Here is a 23,955-nt window from a genome sequence, read left to right as displayed (position 1 = left end):
GAGTTATTCTGTAAATCTCAGTTCGGTTTTGCTATTTATTTCAATAGAGTATGCCTTTCTTTCCTATTTATATGATTTTTGTTATAATTTTGAGGAACACAAATACAAATTTAAATATATTTGCATTTAACCTGAGGTTAAATGTGTTTCCAATATTATTTTATTTATATTTAGGGAATTACTATTATTCAAAATATAGTAACAAGGAAAGGAAGATCATTTGGAGTAGTGGAATAAGCAATGGTGGGGCTTTAGGTGACCTAGGCTCCAGCCCTTAAACTGGTTGGTCTTAGGCTAAGTGACTTTCCTTCTGGACTCCAAGTTTCTCTTCTGGAAAATTCTGTGCTCAACTAGATCTGAGATGGCAAGCTAGAACATCACAGTTTGAATCCTTTAGGAGATGGGTTTTACAAAAAATGTTTTGGTCTGTGTAGCATTAAAAAATGAAAAACAATTTATAACTATATTTGGTGATGGATGTTAGCTAGACTTAATTGTGGTGATCATTTCACAGTATATACAAATATCAAATGATTATGTTGTATACCTGCAACTAAAATAATGTTATATGTCAATTATATATCAATAAAAATTCATTAGAAAGATTCAGGTAGGCTTTCAATCTCAGATTTGCTAAAGTCCCTCTCCTTCCTTCACTTCTAAACTGATCATGCACAGAGCAGACCCAAAGAAGGACAGCAAAGGCTTTGAGAACTGAACTGCAATATAAACAATGCCCAAGGACCAGACCAAACCTTGCTCTGATCTTTCAAATGTCATATACCAGTCCCAGTTCACACATGTGAGAAATAAATTTGTAGGCTTTAGGATGAATGATCATTAAGATCCCCTTCATACTAAAATGTTGTAAATTTTTCAGAGAAATTTAGATATTGCTAGTAGGAAGGATATTTAGTCTGTCTCTGGGAAAGTCTATCACTACTTGTGTATTGTTTCATTGGCTTGTGAAGGTAGTTTTGCTATGGCCATTGATTTGAGGCTTAGCTGTCCAACACCTTCTGGAATATTAGTCTTTTTTTTTCTGTTTCCTGAAAAGAGGACCCTGTAAATCTACATTTTATATAACTAAGTGTGGCTTTTATATTCTTGACTATACTCTCACATGACACACAGTACATGGTCAATATTATTTTGAATGAATAAATCTGCAACAAGATATAAGGTAGAACAAATGTTGCCAATAAGTAGAACTTGATTATGGCATAATTTTGAAGCACCTTAAATGCACAAACAAATATTTATCCAACTTCTTCAAGTTCAAAGATACAGGATATTTTAAAAGCTAAATAAAAAAAAATATTAAAAGGGTCAATCCAATTGGAAACCAAAGGAAAGAGAAAATTCTGATAAATCAATTTAGATCACTGTACAATTATGTATTTCCAAATTCCTTGAAGAAGTAACTTCTCTGAATTTTAACAACATTATTCTTTCTGCTTCATTTTTGGAGTGGGGCAAGTTAAATAAATTGTCTTAGGGGAGCATTAGTATCTTCTATAAGACAGAGATTGAAAGCTGACTTTTACTTTGTCTGACATCTTTCATATATTGGCCAATCAGTAATTATTTGTAGAGTTCAGTTTCAAGGATTTTTGTTAATCTGTGAATTTTCCATTTTCTTTTTAATTAAAATTTATAGAGTGCATTTTTTTTTGCAGAAACTTGGAGTTGAATTTAAAACTAAATATAATAGGATTAATTAGCTATTCTTGTTTCCTTATATTTTCACTCTTTAAAATAAAGAATAAAAAATGTTTTGAACTTTAACTTAGAATCTTGAATGATCATGTTTGCAGGCAAAACAAATGGGACATAATATGGGTTTTATTGGAATAGTCACTTGAGTAATGGTATCTACTAAAGTGGACATAAATGGACATTATCTATTTCTATAAACCAATGTATGATGAAAAAAAGTCCAGGCTTATTATATAGTTTTACTTTCACGGATACTAAAGAAAACTTTTATTAATCTCTGATGATCATCAAAAACCAGTAAGCACACAGGTTTGATGATGTGGTCATTTGCAGAACTTACCTGCTAAGAAAAATGCACATAGTTATATTTTGAAAATCAGAATATGATTACCTGTTATTTTGATTATCTGAAATTTCACTATGCCTGCCGATGTGTGTCTTTTCCATTTTGAGATCTCCAGCTTAAAAGAAATTGCATCCTGCCTGTAGTCCCATCAGATCATTGAGGATACACTGTATAAACAATTGTTTAGAAAAGTATTTTCCTTTTGTTAAAATTGATGATAACTTGATAGTTAAAATTTACTGCTAACTTTGGAAACAAATTATCAGAACTTTCTTCTTTCTCTGTCCAGGCTGTTGACTGTGATTTATCTTAAGATAAAAATTTCTTATTTTGTTTGCATTCAGGTTGCAATAAAGTGAGGTCTCATCTCTCATTCAAAAGGGAGACTAGAAAGCAGAATGAGAAATGGAGTTGATGCAAGTTTTCCCTTCTTCAACTTTAGGTACTGATGATTTCTAATGAATTGCTGATGGCAAAGATAATTAGATTCCATTCACAAAATACTAATTTGGGAAAAAAATGGGCAGGCTTTGATGTTTGTGGTTGTTTCATGTTGTTGTTTGTGGAGTTAACCTACAAAATAACTTTAGTACTTAAAACTAAGATATATGACACTGGTTCTAGCCACAATGCCTACTATACTACAGTGGTTACATCTAAAAACTAGACAAAAAAAACAAAACAAAACACTAAAACCCCTCCCAACTCTCTGAGAACTCTAAAAAGGCCAATATGGAGGAAGTGCTTTTTTTTTTTTCTTCCTTTATCTTTCAGCTTTAGCTTCAGAGCAGGCCAAATCAGTAACTGAATAGTAGGCAGGTTAGCAAATACTCCAAGAGAAAGCCTGTCTTTTAGAGCCAGAAAAATATCCATTTCCATTCATTTTCTTTTTTTCTCTCATTCATGCCTTAAACCAGTCCCATTTGAGTCACAGCGACTAATCTATGATCACCTAAGACCAGGAGAAAAAGGCCATCTCTCTGAATAGAGGAACTGGTCAAAATGTTCCCTGTTATGCAAACAGTAGGGGGGAAAACCTCATAAATTGCGTATCTCTTTTCCCTTGTCACTTCACCCTAAGTGCAGCCCAAGTGGCATGGACTTGTACTGCATCGTGAGAAGCTAAAATTTTGAGTGAATTCCATCTTTCTGGCCAGAAGAATGGGAAAATCGATCCCTTATAGCTGAAGGGTGTGGGGGGAAAGACTCCGAGAGGAAAGAGAAGGGGAATCACTGTTTCTGAGTATGAACCAACTAAAGGTCAAGGCTGACCCCCAAGCTTTGCATGCATGCAATACACCCAAAAAAGATAACAGAGCATTTGAATAGTAAGCTACCATATAAAAGTTGTCCAAGGTCCAGACCAAACCCTGAGTGGCATATGCAAGGAGCACACTGGAACAATATTCAAAAGGTTTTGAAAAATGAATTAGCTTTGGAACCACCTTCCTGGTTTTGGAAGGCAAGGAAGAACTGGAGTCTAAACCTTACCAGGTTGATGCTTATGAAAACAAGAACAGTGACAACAAATGAGCATTCTCCTAAGATTTTTAAAAGGAATAAGACCCTCATCATAATACTCAAAATGTCCAGGATACAATGCAAAATTACTCAACATACCAAAAAACATGAAAATCTGACAAAAATCTCAAAAGAAAAGGCAGTCAACAGATGCCAGCTCTGAGATAATACAGAAGTAAGAATTCTCAAACAAAGACCTTAAGGCATTTGTTATTAGTATGTGTAATTAACTAAAAGTGAATACTCTTAAAACAAATGGAAAGTCATTATATTGTCAGCAAAGAGGAAATAAACTATATAAACAAAAACAAATAGAAATTTTGACTTTCAAAGTATAGTATTTGAAGTAAAAAATGTCCTGAATATACTCAATAACAGAATAGAGATGAAAAAGGAAAGAGTCAGTGAAACTGAAATTAGATCAATAGAAATATTCCAAACTGAAGAACAGAGAGGAAAAAAAACAATGAAAAATTGAACAGAACATCAGGGATTTTTAGAATGACATCAAAGCATCTATTACTCATGCCACTGGAGTCCCTGAAAGAGAGGAGAATGAGATTAGTGCAGAAAACTATTCAAAATACCAATGATGAAAACTTCCAAGATTTAGTAAAATATGTAAATTGTATTTGTAAAGTTCTGTGAACTATAACTAGATAAACTTAGAGAAAATCATGTTCAGACACATCATAAACTGAATTCCAAAGGTAAAGAAAAAAATTTATTTCCTACATATAAGGAAACAACAATTGGAATAATTGCAGGTTTCTCATCAGAAACCATAGAGGCTATAAGGCACTGGACTATCTTTGAAACACTAAAAGAAAAAGAACTGTGAATTCAGAATTGTATAACCAGTGATAATAAACTTCAGGAATGAAAGGCAAAATAAAGGCATTTTCAGATGAAGGAAAACTAAGAGAATTCAAGACTGGTAAACCTACTGTAAAAGAGTACAAAGGGTCTTTTTTCAGGTTGAAGGAAATAATTCCAGAAGTAAGCTTAGAGCGTGAGTATTAAAGGAAGAGTAACAGGCATGGTAAATATCTGGGTAAGTAAAACAAATGATCTTTCTCCTCTTAAGGTTTTTACTATATGTATGACTTGAATGAAAAATTGTAAATTCTCTGGGAAGCATTTTAATGTACATAGATATACATGACAACTGTAACATAAAGGGGAGAGATTAAATGGACCTATATGGTTACAAGACACTATACATACTCTAAGTAGACTGTGAGAATGCATATTAAAATGTATAGTGAAACTCCTAAAAAAAATACAGAGATAACACATAAAAGCCAATAGATAAAATGAAATATTAACATATATCCAAATAATAAAAGAGAACACTAATTAATGATGAATTAATTAATCAAGACACTGGTTTTAGTGAAAGATTAGACACACAGATCAATGCCACAAAATATAAAGTCCAGAAATAGACATATATGTATATGGTCTGTTGATTTTTGCCAAAGCTGCAAAAGCAATTCAATGGAGAAAGGATAGTCTGTTCATCCAAATGCAAAAAAAAAATTATGATGTATACTTTACCCTTTATACAAAAATTAACTCAAATTGGCTCACAGACCAAAACATAAATACTAAAATTATAAAACTTTTAGAAGAAGACAAGGGAGGAAATCTTTGTGACCTCGAGTTAGGCAAAATATCTTAAGTATGACATTAGGAGCACGACCCATTGAAGAAAATATTGATGAACTGGACTTAAATTTAAAATTTGATTGTGTGAAAGATGCTATAAAGACAATATAAAGACAAGCTAAGAATAGGAAGAAAATATTTTCAAATCACATATTGACAAAGGACTTTTACCCAAATATATGAAGGACACTGAAAATTTGGTTATAAGAAAACACACAACCCAATGGAAAAAAAATGGACAAATTACCTGAACGACACTTCACATCAATATACAAACAAACAAATATAATGAAAATAAGCACGCAAAAAGATGCATCTATAGGGTATGTATAGTTTAACAAACCCTCAGGGTCCTGTAATTTTATGTAAAGTTTTCATCCCTTGAATATCACACATATTTTAAGACTACAACTTACCAATAAATATGATAAGACTTGAAAAAAATGGGTGATCTGGCAGTGGCAAGTTACATCATGGAAAGTATGATCCAAGATGTAATGAAGAGTGGTAACTTTTTTTTCTTTCCTGCCCAGCATACTTCATCAGTCCCTTCTTCTTGTAACATCTTTCATCTCCTCTTTCTTTTGGGAAATAGTAGCGGCCTCATTCAGGCCAATCACATAACATACTCCCTTGGGTTCATTGATTGTTCTGTGATGAGTTCTGCAAATTATATACAGATCCGTGTGCAAAGTTCTCTTTTGACACTGGGTTTACAATGCTGGATTGATGTTCACCTGAAAGCTATCAGTAAACAGCATTCCAAGCTACATGGCACAAGCCTATCTGCAGTAAGAGAGCATGAGACAAACTAAAAGAAAGAAAAGATCTGGATGTATGAGTGAGGGCAAGGAGGGAGGGAGCTGATGGCATCATTTGACATAAACCAATAATTCCTCTCTTAAACTTATGATTGATTGGGTCAGGTCCTTGTAACTTTGAAGGAAACAAATATGGCAAGAGCAGACTTAAAATTAACATTACAAGCCGCAAAATGGCAAAATTTATATCCCTCAAAACTGATCACATCATAGAGAAGAAGACAACCTTGAGAAATTGTCAAAATATAGCCTACAGAGACAAAGGAAACAATGAAAAAGTGGTAAGTGTAGAAAAAAATATGAGTGAAATAACCCAAGACACAGAGGTATTTCTAAAGATGAAATAAGAACAACTGGAATTGGAGAAAAATAAATGTTACATTTTTTTTTAGAGTGAGTTTCATAAAAAGACAGAAGGTAATTCTTCCAGTGCCCAAGGGAAGCCAGAGTACTCTCAGGAGTTGGTGAATAAATACCATATCTCTTTCAACCTGTAAGTGAGATAATCTTGAGGTGTGTTTTTTGAACTTTTCTGTGAGTTTACCTGTGGAAACAAGCATCAGTTGCTCACTGTGATAGCTGGTTTACTAAACTAAAGCACTTCTACTGGCTGCCTTTCCTTTCCACAACCACTCCACTACTGTTGTCTCTGGTATCTCCCAGATAATCTACTTACACTCAAATCCTTATATCAAGGTTTGCTTTAAGGGGAAGCTGCAAAGTAAAACAGCTAATGCTTTTGTTTCTTATTTTACTAATAAAATAGAATCAATCAGAAAGGTGTTCCACATACTCCCTCCTTCACATTTACCATCCTATCTGCAGAAGACCTCTGTATGGTTCTCTGTGTGATACACTGAAAACTAAAAGTGGAGTGCCACTCACAGTGCAGTCAGTGATCAATTCTCAGACCTTATATTGTTTGACATATTAGAAGCCTTTAATATGTTTGGTAACTCTCTCCTTTAGCAAAAAACTTTCTTCATTTAGCTTCCCAGATATCACACTCCATGGGTTTTCTTTCTACCTCACTAGCTGCTACTTTACAGTTTCCTTTGCTGGTCCTTCTTGTTATACTTTAAACACTGGAACACTCCAGAACTCAGTTGTTTGTCATCTTATATTCTCTGTCTACACTCTGTCACTTGGTCATCTCAAACAGATTCATCACTTTAATATTCATCTATATAATAGACATTCAGCCCACACCACTAACTAATTTTACACCAATTTACCCAATGATTTTCTGGACATCAACTTCTCAGTGTTAAATATAAAATGAACACCAAATCTACCCCTCCAATTAGTTCCTTATGCAGTATTCTACACCTTGGAAAATGGTATCCCCATTATCCCCATTATTCCAGTTACTCAGGCCATTCCTGATGTGGTTCTTGACTTTTACTTTCTTTCACATTGTCCTTCAGCAAATTATGTTAATTCTGCCTTTAAAATATATCCAAAATACAGTTGTTTGTAGATGTCTCACCCATGGTTAAATTGTTTGCTAGTCTACAAAATGTATATTGTATTTGTGCTCATTTTTGAGGTGTTCTACAAATAGCATTGACTACATTATTTGCATCATCAAATCTTCAATAAAACTGGTCTATTTTTGGAAAGGTGCCTGTTTGAATACCGTCAAAAAGGAAAGCGTAACAAAATTTCACATCTTCAAAATGTCATTTAAACTCCTGGGGAGAGACTGTAAGTATAAACTCCACTTTCTCACTTCGGACTTAAAATTATTACACTAGTGGAAATCTAACTTTCTCATAGGTTGAGTAACAAAATCAAGAGACTGCTAACAATGCTTATCTCTAAACTGGGAGTGGAAGTTAAGAGGGGATCCTTTCTTTTTTCTTTATATATAATTTTGTTATGCTTAAATTGCTAATTATATACATGTGTTACTTTCATAATTAAAGACTGAATAAAGCTGTTTAAATGATCTTCGTAAAACAGTGCTATTTAGGAAGAGATTTGCACTAAAAGATATAAATAATTTTCACAAAGAAATTAAATTAAATAGTGTTCTAGTGGAATAATTGATTGAAAGGCCAATGGAATAAAATAGAAATAACAAGAAAAAGCCTTAGTAGTTAAAATAATTTAGAACATGACAAATGTATAGTATATTGATTAAGAGCACAGATTCTAAAGTTTGAATACTTGGGTCCAAGTTCTGGATATGCTCCTTATTATCTGTGTGACCTTAGGCAAGTTACTAAACCTATCATTTTGTTATAAAGCAGAAACTAACACACCATTGTAAAGCAATTATACTCCAATAAAGATGTAAAAATAAATAAATAAATAAATAAACCTATCTATGTAACAGTTTCTTCATCAGTAAGGGAGGAATAATAATAGTACTTAACTCATAGGATAATTGGGAGGTGTAAATGAATTAATATATAGGTATAAGACTTAGAACAGTGACTATCAAATAACAAGCATTATACTGGGATGGCCAAAAAGTTCGTTCGGGTTTTTGGTAAGATGTTATAGGCCAACCAGAACAAACTTTTTGGCCAACCCAATATAAGCGTTAGCTATTATTAACAGAAATCAGAGGCACATATATAAATTACATATATATCACTACTTAGTAAAATTTGTTTCTCATGAATGTATGTGCGAGCAATGCTGAAATTATATCTAAAATAGGATAGAGCAAGTAGGTAATATATATATAAAGCTATTTTACTATAGCTACATAAGATTTTAATACCTGAAGAAGTAAGGGAAAGTGTTTACAGGAATTCTGTGTAAAGATTTTGCAAGTGATGTTGTAAATCAAATGAATGATATAGCAATAAATAATATTGCCATGTTAGCTTTTGAATTAAAAATATTTATATCATGACTGCTTATTACAAAATGAAATATATTCCAGATGAATGAAGAAGGTTTTATGAATGTTTTTAAAACACTGGAAAAACATAGAGGACAATAACTATATTAACTCTGTACTGAGAAATGTTCTATATGCATACAACCAGTACAAGAAATCAAAACTAAATATAGGGGAGACCTTCAGGATGGCGGAGGAGTAAGACATGGAGATCACCTTCCTCCTCACAAATACATCTGAAATACACCTACATGTGGAACTACTCCTACAGAATACCTACTGAACGCTGGCAAAAGACCTCAGACTTCCCAAAAGGCAAGAAACTCCCCATGTACCTAGGTAGGGCAAAAGAAAAAAGAAAAAACAGAGACAAAAGAATAGGGATGGGACCTGCACCTCTGGGAGGGAGCTGTGAAGGAGAAAAGGTTTCCACAAACTAGGAAGCCCCTTCACGGGCGGAGATGGGGAGTGGGGGGGTGTGGGGGTGGCAGAGGGGGGAAACTTCGGAGCCACGGAGGACAGCACAGCAACAGGGGTGCGGAGGGCAAAGTGGAGAGATTCCCGCACAGAGGACCGGTGCCGACCAGCACTCACCAGCCTGAGAGTCTGCTCACTGGCCTGGGCGGGTGGGGGCTGGGAGCTGAGGCTCAGGCTTCGGAGGTAGGATCCCAGGGGGAGGACTGGGGTTGGCTGTGTGAACACAGCCTGAAGCGGGCTAGTGCACCACAGCTAGCTGGGAGGGAGTCCAGGAAAGACTCTGGACCTGCCTAAGAGGCAAGAGACCACTGTTTCCGGATGCGCGAGGAGAGGGGATTCAAAACACCGCCTAAACGAACTCCAGAGACAGGCACGAACCGCAGCTATCAGCGCGGACAGCAGAGACGGGCATGAAACGCTAAAGCTGCTACTGAAGCCCAGGTGCAAGCACTGGTCACTCTCCACACCTCCCCTCCCGGGAGCTGGTGCAGCCCGCCACTACCAGGGTCCCGTGATCCAGCGACAAATTCCCCTGGAGGACACAGGGTGGTCCTCAGGCTGTTGCAACATCATATTGGCGTCTGCTGCTGCAGGCTCACCCCGCATACCGTACACCCCCCACCCCTGGCCTGAGTGAGCCAGAGCCCCCGAATCAGCTGCTACTTTAACCCCGTCCTGTCTGAGCAAAGAACAGAAGCCCTTAGGGGACCTACATGCAGAGTTAGCAAAAGGAAAAAAAAATCATAAAGATCAGATCAGAAATAAATGAAAAGGAAATGAAGGAAATGATAGCAAAGATCAATAAAACTAAAAGCTGGTTCTTTGAGAAGATAAACAAAATTGATAAACCATTAGCCAACTCATCAAGAAAAACAGGGAGAAGACTCAAATTAACAGAATTAGAAATGAAAAAGGAAAAGTAACGACAGACACTGCAGAAATACAAAGGACCATGAGAGATTACTAGCAGCAACTATATACCAATAAAATGGACAACTGGAAGAAATGGACAAATTCTTAGAAAAGCACCACCTTCTGAGACTGAACCAGGAAGAAATAGAAAATATAAGCAGACCAATAACAAGCACTGAAATTGAAACTGTGATTAAAAATTTTTCAACAAACAAAAGCCCAGGACCAGATGGCTTCACAAGCGAATTCTATTAAACATTGAGAGAAGACCTAACACCTATCCTTCTCAAACTCTTCCAAAATACGGCAGAGGGAGGAACACTCCCAAACTCATTCCATGAGGCCACCATCACCCTGATACGAAAACCAGACAAAGATGTCACAAAGAAAGAAAACTACAGGCCAATATCACTGATGAACATAGATGCAAAAATCCTCAACAAAATACTAGCAAACAGAATCCAACAGCACATTAAAAGGTTATACACCATGATCAAGTGGGGTTTATCACAGAAATGCAAGGATTCTTCAATATATGCAAATCAATCAATGTGATAAACCATATTAAGAAATTGAAGGAGAAAAAACATATGATCACCTCAATAGATGCAGAAAAAGCTTTCAACAAAATTCAACACCCATTTATGATAAAAACCCTCCAGAAAACAGGCATAGAGGCAACTTACCTCAACATAATGCAGGCCATATATGACAAACCCACAGCGAACATCATTCTCAGAGGTGAAAAACTGAAACCATTTTGTCTAAGATTAGGAACAAGACAAGGTTGTCCACTTTCACCACTATTATTCAACATAGTTTTGGAAGTTTTAGCCACAAAAATCAGAGAAGAAAAAGAAATAAAAGGAATCCAAATCAGAAAACAAGAATTAAAGCTGTCACTGTTTGTAGATGACATGATACTATACATAGAGAATGCCAAAGATGCTACCAGAAAACTACTAGAGCTAATCAATGAATTTGGTAAAGTAGCAGGATACAAAATTAAGGCACAGAAATCTCTTGCATTCCTATACACTAATGATGAAAAATCTGAAAGTGAAATCAAGGAAACACTCCCATTTACCATTGCAACAAAAAGAAAAAATACCTAGGAAAAAACCTACCTAAGGAGACAAAAGACCTGTATGCAGAAAACTATTAAGACACTGATGAAAGAAATTAAAGATGATACAAACATTTTGTTTATGTTTTCCTTTACTGTGCAAAAGCTTTTAAGTTTCATTAAGAACTTTGTTTATTTATGTTTTTATTTCCATTTCTCTAGGAGGTGGGTCAAAAAGAATCTTGCTGTGATTTATGTCATAGAGTGTTCTGCCTATGTTTTCCTCTAAGAGTTTTATAGTATTTGGCTTTACATTTAGGTCTTTAATCCATTTTGAGTTTATTTTTGTGTATGGTGTAAGGGAGTGTTCTAATTTCATTCTTTTACATGTAGCTGTCCAGTTTTCTCAGCATCACTTATTTACAAGGCTGTCTTTTCTCCACTGTATATTCTTGCCTCCTTTATCAAAGATAAGGTGACCATATGTGCTTGGGTTTATCTCTGGGCTTTCTATCCTGTTCCATTCATCTACATTTCTGTTTTTGTGCCAGTACCATACTGTCTTGATGACTGTAGCTTTGTAGTATAGTCTGAAGTCAGGGAGCCTGATTCCTCCAGCTCCACTTTTCTTCCTTAAGATTGCTTTGGCTATTCAGGGTCTTTTGTGTTTCCATACAAATTGTGAAATTTTTTGTTCTAGTTCTGTGAAGAATGCCATTGGTAGTTTGATAGGGATTGCACTGAATCTGTAGATTGCTTTGGGTAGTAGAATCTTTTTCACAATGTTGATTCTTCCATTCCAAGTACATGGTACATCTCTCCATCTGTTTGTATCATCTTTAATTTCTTTCATCAGTGTCTTATAGTTTTCTGCATAGAGGTCTTTTGTCTCCTTAGGTAGGTTTATTCCTAGGTATTTTATTCTTTTTGTTGCAGTGGTAAATGTGAGTGTTTCCTTAACAAAAAGCCAACCCTCAGAATGGGAGAAAATATTTGCAAATGAAGCAACTGACAGAGGATTAATCTCCAAAATTTACAAGCAGCTCATGCAGTTCAATATTAAATATACCAACAATCTGATCCAAAAATGGGCAGAAGAGGGGCTTCCCTGGTGGTACAGTGGTTAAGAATCCTTCTGCCAATACAGGAGACATGGGTTCAAGCCCTGGCCTGGGAAGATCCAACATGCTGTGGAGCAACTAACCCCGTGGGCCACAACTACTGAGCCTGTGCTCTACAGCCCGTGAGCCACAACTACTGAGCCCATGTGCCACAACTACTGAAGCCAGTGCACCTAGGGCCCATACTGTGCAACAAGGGAAGCTACCCCAATGAGAAGCCTGCACACAGCAATGAAGAGCAGCCCCCACTCACCACAAGTAGAGAAAGCCCGCGTGCAGCAACAAAGACCCAATGATGCCAAAAATAAATAAATATTTTTAAAAAACAAAAACAAATACAAAAAACAAAAATGGGCAGAAAACCTAAATAGACATTTCTCCAAAGAAGATATACAGATTGCCAACAAACACATGAAAGGATGCTCAACATTACTAATCATTAGAGAAATGCAAATCAAAACTACTATGAGGTATCACCTCACACTTGTCAGAACGGCCATCATTAAAAAATCTGCAAACAATAAATGCTGGAGAAGGTCTGGAGAAAAGGGAACCCTCTTGCACTGTTGGTGGGAATGTAAATTGATACAGCCACTATGGAGAACAGTATGGAGGTTCACTAAAAAACTAAAAATAGAGCTACCATATGACCAAGCAATCCCACTACTGGGCATATACCCTGAGAAAACCATAATTCAAAAAGGGTGATGTACCACAATGTTCATTGTAGCTCTATTTACAATAGTCAGGACATGGAAGCAACCTAAGTGTCCATTGCCAGATGAATGCATAAAGAAGAGGTGGCACACATATACAATGGAATATTACTCAGTCATAAAAAGAAGCGAAATTGAGTTATTTATAGTGAGGTGGATGGACCTAGATTCTGTCATACGGAGTGAAGTAAACCAGAAAGAGAAAAACAAATACTGTATGCTAAAACATATATATGAAATCTAAAAAAAAATGAAACATTGTCATGAAGAACCTAGGGGCAGGACAGGAATAAAGATGCAGAGGTAGAGAATGGAGTTGAGGACACGGGGAGGGGGAAGGGTAAGCTGGGACGAAGTGAGAGAGTGGCATGGACATATATACACTACCAAATGTAAAGCAGATATCTAGTGGGAGGCAGCCGCATAGCACAGAAAGATCAGCTTGGTGCTTTGTGACCACCTAGAGGGGTGGGATAGGGTGGGTGTGAGTGAGGGAGATGCAAGAAGGAGGAGATATGGGGATATATGTATCGCTGATTCACTTTGTTATAAAGCAGAACCTAACACACTATTGTAAAGCAATTATATTCCAATAAAGATGTTAAAAAATATATATTTAGGTATTACTTCATAAAAATATTGTATAAAGATATCATAATTATAAAAGGCACTGTACAAATTGGGTTAAACATTTTTATCAAAATATGTTAGAAAAGCATTAATATTTAGGCAGCATATAAAGGTTTCTACAAAACAATAATGGAATTCCTATCATCCCAAAATAAATGAAAGTTGGTGTGGCTAAAATATGTCTGACAAATAGATTTAAGGTAAAAAGCATTAAAAGAATAGGTGACTTCATGATAATAAGTGATTCAATTCACCAGAAAGATATAACAGCATTACACTTGTATGCTGTTAATGATAAAATCTCAAAATGTATCAAGCAAAAATTGACAAAAATTCAGAGAAGTAAAACACTCAACAACTATAATAGGAGATTTTATCATACCTCTCTTAGTAATTAATAATACAAGGAGTTAAAAATTTGAAAAAAACTTGAAAATTTGTAAGAAATAACAAGTTGACTTAATTAACTCACGGGAATATTTAGTGAAACATTTGTGGAGTGAACATTCTTTCAAATATACACATAGTCTTTATGAAAATTGAACATTACCAGCATCAGAGAGCAAGTCTTAACAAATGTCAAAAATACCAAAACCAAGAGTATGTCTATAATAAAAAATTAGGCCAGAAATCAATAACCAATGTGTATATATATGTAAGTTAAGAAATACACCTCTAAATAATCAATTGGTTAAGGATGAAATAAAAATGAAAGTAAGAAAATAGTTTCAACTGACCAAAATAAATTCTACATATCAAAACTTGGGATATACAGCTTAAGCACTATATACAGATAAATATACAAATATAAGAGAGGCTAAAAATTCATTATCTAAGGATACAATTTAAGAAGTTAGAAAGAATATGGATACTTCCTCTTCGCCACTTCTCTTGGCTTGTGGTTATCTCTACCCTTCAGTCCTCTTTTGAGGAAAGTTATATATGTATGGGTATCACGTACAAAAATGTACTTCTTATTGTGGGATAGCATCAAAAGTTTGAAAACTACTGGTCTAGTGGCTGAGTTGGAAAGTGGCATGGCAAACTAAGTACCTAGACCAGCCTTTCTGCTGAAAACAAGCTAAAATGCTGGATAAAATGCATCGATGCTCTGGCACAAAAGTAAAGAATATTTAGACTGAACAGTAATTGGAAACCCAGTGAGTTCATTTTAAGAAGTTGTTTTTGGCAGGAATCAAGATGGCGGAGCAGAAGGACGTGGAACTCACCTCCTCCCACAAACACATCAAAAATACATCTATGTGTGGAGCAATTCTCACAGAAATCTGGAAACTGGCAGAAGAATTCTCATATTGTACAAACAAAGCTGCAAGAAAGATCTCCATGTAAACGGGTAGAACAGAAAGGAAAAAAAAAGGCATTGGGTTGGGATCTGTAACCCTGGGAGGGATCTGTAAGGAAGAGGTCTGCATGGGTGGACCTTCGCCCTGGGGATAGAGCGGTTTGAGACACAATGTGGGCATCCCAGTCCTGGTGTCCTGTGCAGAGCAAACAAGCCCTCTTGCCTGCTGGGAAATCTGCTGAGACAGACAGCAAGGCTGGAGACGCCTACACTATTTGTGAGGAGTGTGCACGTGCTGGCTTGCCAACAACCAGGGCGGAGAGAGCCATGCACTGGCGGCTGCCACTTCACCACACTTTCCAACTAAAGAGGCAAACACCCCAGTCCTGCTCACTCCACAACACAGCCCAGCACAAGATCTGGGCAAAGACTCCATCTAGCTATGCAGAAAAAGAACAGGGCATCTGAGGTGTGATCTGGGTGGAGCTGTGGAAGCCATTGTCAGTGCATGCATGGGGTGGTGCCACAAGAGCCTGCAGATGCTAAGGGCTGAATTTCAGGCAGACAGGCCCTAGGAGAGGATTCAATCTCGCTATGGAAAGACAGCCTGAAGTGCCTGGGGCGTGGTCCTGGTGGAGCAGCGATGGCCATCATCACTGTGCTCAGGAATATGCAGCAGTTCAGTTCACCCCAGCTCTGCCCACTCCATACTGTAGCTGAGTGCTAGATTTGGGGCAGACAGGTCCTGGGAGAAGACTGCCACAGAGGCAGCAAGCAGCACAGTCACCTCAATTCCTACAGCCAAGACACCCCAACCCCAAGCCCCAGCTTACTTCACACCACAGCTGTGTACTAAATCTGGGACAAACACAGCAGAGAAAGAGATGCAACCCTGGGCTGCTACTGAATGGAACTGCAGATGCCTTCACAGGTGCTGCATAAGTCCTCTGTGACCACACAGGCCTCACTTGCTTCAGAAATCACCTATTTTGGGGCAGGGCAAGCACCCAAGGGCAATGGAGTCTGACTGAACCCGACCCTCAGGGCTTCTGCTCCAACAACTGGGGAACAGGCCCTACCCCTGACAAGGCAGGGATAGCCACAGAGCAAAGAGGAAGCCCCACCCAACATCCCCTGCAGGCTCTAGACACCACAACAGAAATCACAGCCCCTATCAAGGGGATAACGGCCAGCACACCCCGAGGAAAGGTGTGGCTGGCAGCCATACCAAAACCAGCCCTTGTACCAAAAACACTGTACACTCACAGTCTACACAGGGATGCGCCCACATAAAAACACCCCTTCGAGACCACAGTAGATAACTGTTTCTCCTAAAATGAAAAGACAGAGGATCTATTTCCAATTAAAAGAACAAATAATGAAACAGACCTCACCAATCTACAAGTACCCGAGTTGAAAAAACAAAATCAGCGAACCTCTAACCATGTTTATCAAGAACAATTTTCCAAATAAATAAAACTAAAAGTTTAAAAATAAAGTTAGAAAAAGATCAGTATATCTGAATTAAACAAAAGCAGTTAACAAAAATAAGAACAGAAATTAATGATATAAGAAAACTAACAAAGAGATCAATAAAGCCAAATTTTTAAATATAGCAATAACATTTAGAAACCTCTGGCAGTCTAATGGAGGAAAAAAAAGGGAGTACAGAGACACACAAAAAAAACCTTAGTAATTACATAATGGACTGAAGTATAGGTAGAGAGTTCACAATTACCAAGTGGTTATACAATTAAAATGAAAGGTAAATACAGTCCACCTAATGGGAGAAGATGATGCAGTATATGTAACTAAAAAAGATTCATTATCTATGACATATAAAGTATCAATATTTCTACAAATCTATAAAATAAATATAAACAATCTAATAGAGATAAAAGGTCAAAAGACTTGAACAGGCATTTCAGGAATAGGGAAAAGAAATGGACAATAAAATTCTATGAATAGATGCATACACTTATTAAATAACCTGGAAAGTGTATATTGAAATCATACCACTTCACACCCACCAGGTAGGCAAATATGAAAAATCTGACATTGCTATTGAGTTGTGAGGATGTAGAATTTCTAGAACTCTAATGCAGTGCTTGTGAGAGTACAAATTATTAGAACCATTTTGAAAAAAATGATATTTAACATTATCTAGTAAAGTTGATGATGCACATATCTTTTTATGTAACAATTCCATTTGTAGATATAGACCTTAGAGACGTTCTCACATATAAAGACAATGTGGCATGCAGAAGAACGTGCATAGCAGTGATGTTAGAAACAAAACACTGGAGACATCCAAATTTACATCAAGATCAACACTGATAAATAAATTCAAATGTATTCATACAATGGAAAACAACATAGCAGTGAAATTGAAAGACCTTCAGATGTATGTCTCAATGTGGGTGAATCTCATAAAGTTGAATGAACAAAGTGAGTTGCAGAAGAATACATATAGTCTGATCCTATTTCTACAATTTACATACATGAAAAAGAGTACAATATTTTGGGATGCATATCCAAATGGCAAAATTAAAATAAAAATCAAAGCCATTATGAATAATATTTAGAACAGCCATTACCTCTGAGAGGAAAGGAGAGAGAGGAGTATGATCGAAGGGTACACAAATGGATTCAAAGGTACTCATAATTTGGTGTATTGGATGCTGTGTGTTGGGTAAACAGTGCTCTTTTTAGAATTTTTTTCATAAATTATAAGTAATAAAATGTTTCACACTAAAATATAAATAAAGCATTATAAAATATATCTGAAATTGTCCAGAGTTCACTTCAAATTTCTTAACGTTTCGTAGATGTTGTTTACTAGCAAGTCCATATTAAAGGAATACCGGAAAATTAAGAGATTATTGTATGAGGTGATTCTAAAGTGACCTTGATTCACCCTCCTTCAGCTAATATGTTCATCTGTTAGGCTTGTTCAATAAGATATGTCTGTAATTACCATGCATGAGTTGTTGCTTCCAAGTGGAAAAGGAAGATGACACTGGCTACACTTTGTTCTATACAAGTAGCCATCTACATGCTTTTTCCTTTTCATTCTGACCTAAAATGGAAATTTTGAGGTAAATTTTCTTTTTGATTAAGGATAAAATATTATTGTCACAAAGTCACTGAACCAGAACTAAGGATCCAACCATAGAGACGCTAAGTAAAAGCTATATTTATTTGATATGCTCATGTTTTCTCTGTATATTTCAAGGCATTTCTAAATAACTTCACTAATAATTACCACCCATTATTAAGAACCACTTACTTTTCCCCAGTGAGCTGAAATCAAGTTTAAAAAAGATATCATGCAAGAAAAAAAATCCCCTAGAAGCTGTTCCTGAAAATTAACTTTGGTTTTTCTGAGATCCTTTGGGATACTAAATTGCAACAATAAGCTCTAAAAGCATTCCTCTAAATTCCCCCACTAATATACCTGAGATTAAATCAAATGAATCATACTTTCCCTGATAGTTATATTATTTTAGTAAGGTTAATCTTTAAGTAGAAAAGAATGAGTGATTTTTGTTGCTTCTATCATTTCTGTGAAATAATCATTTTCAGAGCTCGAAGATGGGCCTTGCCATTTATAAAATCCTATCTGATTTAATAGAATATTTCTAATATTGCTATTTCTAATATTGATTTCTACACAGAGTAAAATAAAGTGGCTTTCTTCTGAAAAACTCCAAATATCAAATAAAGAAGTCCAATTTCCAATCTGTTATAAATTTGAAACTAATTTATCAGGAAACAAGAAGTCAGATTGTAATGTAGAAAGAAAAGAAATTACTAATATGAGCAAATTAGATAAAGAAGCTATTCATATACTTTAAGACTCTTGACATCTTCTAATCAGGCTATGGAAGAATTTCATATATCTCTTGGGCAGTGCTTTCTCCCTGATATCCATAATTTTGTCTTCCACCCCATCTGCATCTTATTATTTCATTCAGCATGTGTAGGGACATAAACATCATGTATATCTTTACAGCTTGTCAATGTATCGTGTTGACATTAAAAATCAATCTTTGGTGATAGAGATTAGAATAGTTATTTGTCTGCATGGTGGTAGAGGGTAGCAGGGCAAAGGTACTGACTGGAAATTTTTGTGAGGGACCTTTTTGGGTGTAATGGAAATGTTCTTTATTTGGTCTGAGAGTAAGGCATATATATTTGTAAATATTAATTGATCTGTACACTTAAGGTTTGTGTATTTCACTCTACATAAATTTATCCTCAGTAATGTATTAACAAAAGAAAAAAAAGAATATAAATTAGAGTATCTTGATTCATGGTTTCCCTTCAGATTTAGAATATAATCCAAACATCTTATGGCTTGTGAAGTTCTACGTAATCTTGTTCTTATATGTCTGTCCATCTTCCTTTCCTGACACTCTTGTTTTGCTTACGTTTTCTTTGGCCCTGTGGTTCTTGCTGTTCTTTTTTTTTTTTTTTTTTGCGGTACGTAGGCCTCTCACTGTTGTGGCCTTTCCCGTTGCGGAGCACAGGCTCCGGATGCCCAGGCTCAGCAGCCATGGCTCACGGGCCCAGCCGCTCCGTGGCATGTGGGATCTTCCCAGACCAGGGCATGAACCCATGTCCCCTGCATCGGGCAGGTGGACTCTCAACCACCGCGCCACCAGGGAAGCCCTTGCTGTTCTTTAAAACTACACAAGCCAGCAGTGCCTCCTGGTAGCGCCGGGTGGGGTGGAGCCCGCGGCCACCACTCCCCGTGGTCCCTCCAAAGGGGGACTCATACTTCGAGGAAGAGAAAGAGGGGACGGAGCCGGGGCAGGAGGAGGAGGAAGGTGGATCCCCGGATGCAGGGAGAACTGAAAACATTCAATCAATCCACAGATGATATCAACAGACGCGAAACTGAACTTGAGGTTATCTGTCACAAGTTCCACTCTGTTCTGGTAGAAGCGACGGTGAAACTGGACAAGCTGGTGAAGAAAACTCACAAAGCCGTGGAAGACCCGAAGCGCTACTGGGAGGTGCGGAGGGCGGCGAGGCTGGCTCAGCTGGAAGCTCTGAGAACCACGCAGGACCTCCTGAGCCGCCACGGAGACTATCCCGCTGGCTGAGCAGTGCCTGCTGGAGGATGGCAAGCGGCAGTTCGACTCGGCCTCGCAGGAGATGCTGAATCAGCCACACAGAGGGTCATGGAGGCGGAGCTGACCAAGACTGCACAAGGAGTCTGCGGCCAGGTACAACACAGCCATGGACCGCACACGGCAGCTGGAGGACAAACGCGAGAAGATAGTGGACGACCTGCAGGCCAAGCTGTCATGGTGAAGGGCGAATACAAGATGGCCCTGAGGAACCTGGAGACGATCTCGGACATGATGCACGAGCAGCAGCACGCCAGTGCGACTGGGGCCTCGCAGCCGCGACGTCAGGGCCAAAGGTGACAGCGCGACCACAGAGAACCTGTTGGGGTGCAAGCCCGAGCTGGATGCCGTTTCTGTGGCCTCCGAGGCTTCTGAAGATGACAACTGTAGCACCCCTGTGTCTGAAAATGACTCAGAAACCCAGTCTGTGTCCAGCTTCAGCTCAGGACCCAGGAGCCAGTCTGAGATACCCGACCACTGACCAGATCCCCACGGCTGTGAGGTCCGGCAGCCTGGACCTGCCCGGCCCCGTGTCCGTCAGAGTTCGTGATGATGTTCCCGGTGCTGGGCGAATGCAGCAGGACCTCCTTCCCCAAGTGTGAGGTAGAGTGAGATGACAGGGCAAAAGGGGCAGGGAATAAAACAAGTGACAAAGCCAACAACCGGGACGTCAGCAAGCAGTGCCATGGCAAGATCCAAAGTAGCCCCTCCCCGCGAGGGCTGTGACTTGGAGGATGAAATGCATGTGGCAACTGTCCCTCCAGTGCTCAAAGGGCAGAGACGGGATCATCCCTGACATAAAAATGGTGCAGATCGGCTGATCCATCACAGCTCTGGCCCAAGTGCATATCAATATTTATACATGAAACTGTATGGAAAACATTGTGCCACTTATCACTTAATATGTATGTAAGTCCCCTACATACCAACCAGTTCCCTTCCACGAGCACAGTTTGTAAGTCCAATTTGTTCATAAGTCCGATAAAGTTAGCCTAGGTACCCAACTAACACAACTGGCTATGTAGTACTGTACTGTAATAGATTTAGACTTTTCACACAAATAATACATAAAAAACAAACACAAAAAATAAAGAGAACATTTTAAATCTTTACACTACAGTACCTTGAAAAGTACAGTACAGTACCAGCTACATCACCACTGCTTGCTTCCAGACATCCTGGGCTTGAAATAAAGATACTGTACTACTGTACTCTATACAGTAATGTAAAGTACACAAAAACACAACCACTTGTAGAAGATGCACGCACATGACAATGTACGCCAGACACGTGAACTAACTTAGGTGACTGGACATGTGAACACACATTCTCATCTTTGAAAGTTTGCAACTTGAAGGTTCGTATGTAGGGGACTTACTGTACACCAAATCTTAAGCATTTCCTCTAAACTGCACTAATGAAGTTTCAGTGACATTGAGAGCTATGAGACACTGATGAAAGAAATAGAAGATGACACAAACAGATAGCAAGATATAACTCGTTCTTGGATTGGAAGAATCAATATTGTTAAAATGAGTATACTACCCAAGGCAATCTACAGATTCAATGCAATGCCTATCAAATTACCATTGGCATTTTCCACAGAACTAGGATATTGAATTCTTGTTTAGGCATTTATTTCTTTCAACACTTTAAATATTTTATTGTACTCTCTCTTCTTGCTTTCTTGGTCTCTAATGAGAAGCCTTCTGTAATTCTTGTCTCTATAGAAATATCATGTCTCCTCCACACCCTCACCCCAGCCAACCTCTTTCAAGTTGTTCTCTTTGAATTTGCTTTTCTGAGTTTTGAATAAGATATATCTATGCCTGGTACTTTTGCTATTTATTCCTCTTGGTGTTCTCTGAGACTTCTTGGTCTTCAGCTTGGTGTCTATCATTAATTTTAGTTACAATTATGTCAAATACTTCCTCTGCTATATTCTCTCTTCTCATTTTTGCATTCTAATTATGCATATGTCATATCTTTTAAAAGTGTTCCATATGTCTTGGATGTTCTGTTTCTCAATTATTTTTTTATTTGTATTTCAATTTAGGAAATTTCTACTCACATATCTTAAAGCACACTGATTATTTCCTCAGCTATTTCCAGTCTCCTGATGAGCTCAACAAAGGCATTATTCATTTCTGTTACAGTGTTTTTGATTTATGGCATTTCCTATGGATTCTCTCTTAGATTTTATATGTCTCTGCTTACATTATCCATCTGTTCTTGCATGCTTTCTATTTTTTCCATTACAGCCATTAACATTTTAATCATAAGTATTTAAAATTCTCAGTATGATCATTTCAATGTCTCTGCCATATCTGAATCTACTTCTGATGTTGCTTTGCCTCTTCAGACCATGTTTTTTACTTGCCTCTCAATATGCTTTGTAGTTTTTTGTTGAAAGCTGGGTATGATGTATTAAGTAATAGGAACTTAGGTAAATAAGCCTCTAGTGTGAAGATTGGTGGTAATGTGACTAGAAATTGCACTTTAAAATTTATTGTCGCTATAGGTGCCAAAGACACTTAAAGCACATGCAATCAGTAAAAAAAATAAACTAGACTTCATTAAAATTAAAAGCTTTTGTGCATCAAATGACATTATAATAGTGAAAAGACAACATTTGCAAATCATTTATCAGATATCATATGAAATCATATATCATATATCTGATCATCATTTATTTTTTAAGACTCCTATGAAGTTATTTTAGCCGGTACTTAGTTTAGAAAAAAATTATTTCTGTGGGAGAACAAGAGCCTGGAGCTTCCTACTCTGCCATTTTCTGATGTCATCCCAAATTCCAAGGTTTTTAAAGACTGTTACGCCTTCTTTTTATGTTCTAGGTTAAATATCACTGCTTTAATCAATTATACTCTAAAAGTTGGCAACATCTATATATTTCCCCATGATTCCTGATAAAAAGTGAAGTTTGGTGATTTCACTGACAGATTTGTTCAGAGCAGGTAAATCCTTTCTCACCTTATACACACGTTTCTTTCAATTACTTTTTTTTTTTTTTTTTTTTTTTTTTTTGCAGTACGCGGGCCTCTCACTGTTGTGGCCTCTCCCATTGCAGCGCACAGGCTCCGGACGCGCATGCTCAGCAGCCATGGCTCACGGGCCCAGCCACTCCGCGGCATGTGGGATCTTCCCGGACCGGGGCACGAACCCGTGTCTCCTGCATCGGCAGGCGGACTCTCACCCACTGCGCCACCAGGGAAGCCCTCTTTCAATTACTTTTAATGACATTTTAAAATGCTCTTCAATGATGATTAGTGTTGAAAGAGCAGAAGAGAGCTTTAACAATAAGATCTTCTTGTCACCCATCGATATTATATCCTTTTCCCCAAATTCAGTTCATTTGGGTCATCACCTGCCTAAAAACTCTTCTCAAAGTCTTCTTCGATACAATCACGACACTTTACAAATCTAGGTTCAACAGAAAGCTTCATTTGCAGTTTCAGTGACTACTTTGGGTGCTTTTTTCTTCCTTCATATTATTATTCATAATCAGTCATAACTCCATTTGTGATAACATTCACTCCTCTTTAATCATTATTTTAAATTTAAGAGTCTCACATAATGAGATCAGATGTATCTTTTTGCTTAACTCTTTGATCTCTTCCTTTATGAAATCCAGGGAAA

General features: G+C 37.4%; 1 pseudogene across 1 annotated transcript; it reads left to right on the top strand.

Annotated features, from left to right (window-relative positions):
- Positions 1-15,754: 15,754 nt before the first annotated feature.
- Positions 15,755-21,119, top strand: LOC307069776 (SH3 domain-binding protein 5-like; annotated as a pseudogene). Its single transcript has 2 exons — positions 15,755-15,838; positions 19,881-21,119. The product of its transcript is annotated as an SH3 domain-binding protein 5-like (transcript).
- The last annotated feature ends 2,836 nt before the right edge of the window (positions 21,120-23,955 follow it).

The sequence above is a fragment of the Hyperoodon ampullatus genome (genome assembly GCF_949752795.1).
Source record: "Hyperoodon ampullatus genome assembly, chromosome: X".
Classification (NCBI taxonomy): domain Eukaryota; kingdom Metazoa; phylum Chordata; class Mammalia; order Artiodactyla; family Ziphiidae; genus Hyperoodon; species Hyperoodon ampullatus.
The sequence above is the reverse complement of the archived record's forward strand: the minus strand, read 5'-3'. Positions and strand labels throughout refer to the sequence as shown.